The sequence below is a fragment of the Mytilus galloprovincialis genome, chromosome 13 (assembly GCF_965363235.1).
Source record: "Mytilus galloprovincialis chromosome 13, xbMytGall1.hap1.1, whole genome shotgun sequence".
Taxonomy (NCBI): Eukaryota; Metazoa; Mollusca; class Bivalvia; order Mytilida; family Mytilidae; genus Mytilus; species Mytilus galloprovincialis.
In genome coordinates, this window is record NC_134850.1 from 68,877,422 (window position 1) to 68,883,865 (window position 6,444).

Consider the following 6,444-nt stretch of genomic DNA (forward strand, 5'->3'; position numbering starts at 1 on the left):
TAAATTGCTATCTTAGACTTGCATTACTGGTGGTAATTTTTAACCTTTGAAAATTAATTTTTAGCGGCATTTTTCAGTACCGCCTGGAAAATTGGCAAATAATCTATTATTCTACAGAATGAATATATATATAGAAGACTATTCTCTTGAAAACCATCTAATTGGCTACGTAAAACAAGCTTAACATTTTATCTAAACCTTTTCTAAATAATAATTTTAGAACTTAAAAATGAAATTTATTTCTACGGGTTTTTTTTACAATATTTATAGTTTGAATGTTGAACAGGGGTCTAGGGATATGCCATTTTGGTTATTTTGAACCATTCAGGAATCAATATCTTATTAATCCCTCTAAAAATAGTATGTTTCTTTGCTTAAAAATGATAAATCTAATTCAATGTACTGACTGCACAAAAAATTACTTGTTAAGATCAAACACATTTTTTGATGGAAAGTGGCTGGGACAAGAATTCACGTTTTTATTGAAAAACGCTCAATGGGATATATAACTGTGTGATACTAATATACGCAGCTTTGTCCTTAGACGAACACGGGAAACAATATATATTTGACATTCATGCTTACAAACTAACAGTTCGAAAAAGACATGCTGGCTATCATTGACGCCGTATCCTTTCTCCGAGCCGCTGCACATGGCGGAGAAAAAGGTAGCGATACTTAAATCCTCCTAAAACGTTTGTATACCTATGCCTAACCGGCCTGTTGAACTGAGATACACCCACTCGATGTTAATTTTGTAAGACTGAAAATAATGTTTAAATCCTATTGAAACATTCTGCATAAGAAGGTTATGCATTTTTCGTCAAATAGAACAATCAGCGATGTGAAATTTTTTTAAACATTTTCTCCGGCGAAAATATCTAATATTTAAGTTAAAGGTCTTAAGTTAAAGATCCTACCTTGCTCTGGGTTTTCACTAAAATAACAATCTGATTAAAATATAGATCTCTGATTTCGTTATACCACGTTATACTACATATGAAATCCAACAACCACCCGTTTCAAGTTTGACTTGTGACGAATTTCAAACGTGACTTTTTAAACCAATCAGAATTCCCATTAAAAAATCACGGCATTGCATTTGATACATAAATTAAAATATGGCTCATTTGATATGTCCTGAGAATATCAAAAGATAAATAATCGCGGGTAAATCACAACAGTTTGCCACTTGCTCTAGAAACAAGGTCGATTGGTAAGCATTTTGTGAACATTGTCATCGAATTAACATTACAAAATAACATTCAATTGAGATATAAAAAAGAAGATGTGGTATGATTGACAACTATCCACAACAGACCAAAATGACACAAACATTAACAACTATAGGTCACCGCACGGCCTTCAACAAAGCCCATACCGCATAGTCAGCTATAAATAGCCCCGATAAGACAATGTAAAACAATTCAAACGAGAAAACTAACGGCCTTATTTATGCAAAAAAAAAAAAAAAAAAAAATGAACGAAAAACAAATATGTAACACATAAACAAACGACAACCACTGAATTACAGGCTCCTGACTTGGAACAGGCACATACATAAATAATGTGGCGGGGTTAAACATGGGATAAGTGGGTAGCTTAAACAGGAATGAATAATTTAAATTTGTTCCTTGTAATCACCAGTTTTGATATGTACGACCATGTACGTAAAATTTTTGATTTTTTTTCCAAAGTTAGTCTTGAAAATGGCACAGTCAACGCCTGTTAAACTAAAAGTATACAGTTTTGTGTATGTGAACTATGTGGCTTTTCTTTTGGTCAAACAATAGTTGAGCCTAATTGCTTTAAAATCGTAAACAAAAAGTATACTCAAAAACTGAAATTGACAGATAACAAACAGGCAATGTGGTAAAAGTGTTGCCAGACTTTATTCCGTCGTCCTCTTCATAAAATTGAATTTGCCTCAAATGTAAATCGAAAAGGGTATAAAACTTGAAGAAGAATTACTACAGAAGAAGAAGTTATTTTAAACTTCATATTTTTTTTAACTACATTTGACAACTTAGTATACTACATAGAAGACGTGATTTATCATTTAAACGTCAGAATGTCTTGAAAACATAAATTAATATACTATCACCACGGAGGACTACAGTTACGAAAAGAATGTTGCGTTCACCAGTTATTTCCGTTGAAAACAACAACAAATCCAACTTTCATCATTAAGAACCATACGGTTGATACAACTGAAAATTTGTAACGAATTAGAAAAGCAACCAATTCTAAAATTGTATCTCAAATAGCAGCCAGAAAAAACAAACCACCTGAAATTATGCCAAAACTCAAAACAAACGGAGGTACTTTCACAACAAGAAACCCAAGAGATTAGTGCAATTCACCAAAAGAAGGATTCAATTAAACAGATAAATATTTGACTGGAGAAATTGAGGTGCATTATTTCTTACATTGTTTGTTACAAACTTGAGACCTATTGGTGACCTTCTGCTGTTGTCTGTTCAATGTTCGGGCTGTTGTCTCTTTGACACATTCTCCATTTCCATTCTTAATTTTATTTAAGTTTACACATGCATGCATGGTTTTTCATAATCATAACGTATAAAAATAGAGTTGCAATCAATCCATTACTCCTGAGTAAAATTCCTCTCTTACTTAATTTCCTAAACATTGGTAAACAGAATGATTTACTGGTAATTAAAAAAATAATTTTGTGGGGTTTTATTTTTGTTGTTTTCCTCTCTAAATGTTTGTTAATTAACCTCTAGTTAGTTGAATTCAGTATTATAGCTTTCATATGTTCTGTCGCTGTCATGAAAAACTATGTAGATATATTGACAAAGTAAATATGTTACTTGATGGTGTGATTGAGATAGTGTCTGTTTGTCTCAAAAGTAAAACGGATTGCACCGAAATAAAGACACAGTATCAGAATAAAATATCATTAGGTTTGGGCTTCCTTAATTTAAGTAAATTGACAATGATGGTATATATTCAATAATCCAATGAAAGTTTCATTGTGTTAGTATTGAATTGTAAAAACATTATCAAATGGTAATGCTTTATGTAAATCATTTGTATTCTTAACCTTCTGATTTCACGAAAAAGGTACGAAAGATACCAGAGGGACTCATAAATCGAAAATAAACTAACAACGCCATGGCTAAAAACGAAAAAAAAAAAACAGACAAGCAATAGTACACATGACACAACATAGAAAACTAAAAATAAGTAACACTAACCCCGCCAAAATTTACGAAGGAGTGATTCCAACTTCACCATTTGAGATGGTAAGATAATAGCAAACAATGTCATAAATCTTTTGAAACTGTATTTGCAAGATGGAAAATCTACTTAGTAGGTAATGAAAAATTCTAAAATAAATTCCATTCTGTTACCATCTATTATACTAGAATTGCACAATGTTCTCTGCTGTTATCATTAGTAAAAAAAAACCTGTCTTTTTATTCAATATACTATTCATTATGTTGAGAGCTTTCATAAAAGTTATTTTTTATTGGAAGAAATATAAAAAAGAGTGTTTAAATGGTAAAAGTTGGTGCATTATATACTCTAGTTAATACTCAAACTTAAAATTTTCAAAAAAGATAGTTGAGTAAAAAAATAATGCTGGTGAAAGACGGAACATGGAAATTAGACTTTTTTCAGATATTGTGTCATATATGTTTATTTATTGAGAAACTACCCCTTTACATCGGGGGCAAACACCAACACTACAGGGTATTGGTGTTTGCGGCATACAAACTATAAATACAATAATGAGACAATATCTGAAAAAGTATAATTTTTATTTTCCATCTTTCACCAGCATTTTTTTTATTCAGGCATTTATTTGGAAAATTTTAAGTTTCGGTATTAACTAGAGTATATAATGTACCAACTGCAGGCAATTAAAACTCTTTCTACCATTTCTTCTACTTTCTTTCTACTATTTCTGTCTACTTGCCGACTTGTTTCTTTATTATCATGAGGCTGACTTCATGCAGGAACTTCTTAGGAAGAAAGATAAGAAGTTAGCAATATCCTTTAACTCTACTTTCCGCTATATAGATGATGTTCTTTCACTAAATAACTCAAAATTTAATAACTATGTGGAACGTATCTATCCCATCGAACTAGAGATAAAGGATACTACAGATACAGTTAAGTCGGCCTCATATCTTGACTTATATCTAGAAATTGACAATGAGGGTCGGTTGAAAACAAAACTTCACGACAAAGGAGATGATTTCAGCTTTCCAATTGTGAACTTTCCATTTCTAAGTAGCAACATTTCAGCAGCACATGCATACGGGGTATATATGTCCCAATTGATACGATATTCCCGTGCTTGCATTTCCTATTATGATTTTCTTGATAGAGGGTTGTTGCTCACAAGGAAGCTATTAAACCAAGAGTTCCAAATGGTGAAGTTGAAATCATCCCTTCGTAAATTTTACGGACGCCATCCCGAGTTGGTTGACCGTTATGGAATAAACGTTTCACAAATGATATCGGATATGTTCCTTACGTCGTAACTACAATACCCTTCCCTTTCATGAATGTGACCTACCGAATTAGACTAATTACCGGATTTGTTACTACATAAGCAACACGACGGGTACCATATGTGGAGCAGGATCTGCTTACCCTTCCGGAGCACATGGGATCACCCCTAGTTTTTGGTGGAGTTCGTGTTGTTTATTCTTTAGTTTTCTATGTTGTGTAATGTGTACTATTGTTTGTCTTTTTCATTTTTAGCCATGGCGTTGTCAGTTTGTTTTAAATTTATGAGTTTGACTGTTCCTTTGGTATCTTTCGTCCCTCTTTTCTTATAAAATATTATAATCTAAATGGTCATCCCCCAAAAAAAATCCAGTTGTCCGGTTTTTTGAAAACTGAATCATTCTAAGAATATCTAAATTAAATAAACAGGCTTCCGATTTTCACAAATATTATAGTTTTTCCACCAGGATGACTCCACATGTATAGGCCATTGGCAGCCAGTTTGAGAAATCTGAACTCCCCAAAGATCAGAATTTAGAGAAGAATAATTTTGTTGTTCTCTCCTGTTACAGCCCTTTTGTATAACCTTCTGAGAATGTTTTGTTGTCAGCACTGTAACAGTGTATGTGTTTTTATAGTATTTATTAAATTGACATGTAGATGGAAGTAAATTTCCACACAATCCGAATAAAAGGACAAAAAGTACTGCGTAATTCCTTTCTGTTACATTTTGTCATGTTACCTGATAAAAAGTAACAGCATAACCATACTCAGTAACAGGAAGAATGTTAAAGACAATTTTGCTGATGAATCAACAAGTTTATCTACTATATATATGCCAACAATTTCAAGTTATGATCATCTTATTAGATAAATCTCAACATAATATACAGTATACTGATTGAAAAGACATTTGTTTTTACTTCTGATGAAAGCAGCGAACATTGCGCAATTTTAGTATAGTAGATGGTAACAGCAAGGAATTTATTCAAGAATTATCATTAGACAGTTTTTCAACTTGCAAATACAGTTTCAAAAGATAAATGACATTGTTAGCTGTTATCTTCTAATTGTGACCTATTTGAGATGAGGTATATCATTTAAACTATAAAATAAAGCAATTGGTTTGAAAAAAATAATTCTTCCCTGTCACTAACTCTGTCCTGTTACTTAAGATTCTTTCCCGTTACCATTGATGTAATATTACATCTATGATGTTACCGACATACATGTATCGGACTACATTTTAGTATATTTCTTAACATTTTGTATTGCAAAGGCTAAAATAACTAATTGGCATTTGATAAAATAATTTAGGCTATACTAGCTAGCAAACCAGATATAGTATCTTTGAACCTATTCTTTTTTCCCATTAGAAAGTTTTTAAAATTGATTCATTTTCAAATTGGTAACAGGAAAGAAGTGGAATTTGTTTGTACCATTTTTAAAATTTCAATTATTACCATATTTTACAATGGTTTGAATTACAGACAACAGTTCCTAGATCCTCCATGAGTGTTCTTCGATTTGTGCTACAAAATACCGGGCCTATTTGTTATTTTTCCTATTGCCAAAAATTAGACATTTTCAGATATTGTCTCAAATATAGTGCACATAAATAAAAACATCACTATCATTAAAAATGCCATGATGTATTATTCGTAAAACTATTTCTTTTATAATTCAACATTTAATTTGGTAATAAAATAATATATAAAAGTGAATAAAAGAAATCGTAAAAGTATGTTGCGATATCCTGAACATTTTTAAAAAGATTACACATATATACATAGACTTTATCTAAAAATACATGCATATTCACATAAACTTGACACAATTGCAAACTGTCATACATTTAACTAATTTATACATTAACATGTGTGGCACCGTTAAAGTCCACAATTCCTCTAAAGTCCACAACACCGCTAAAGTCCACAACAATTTTCCGCTAAAGTCCAC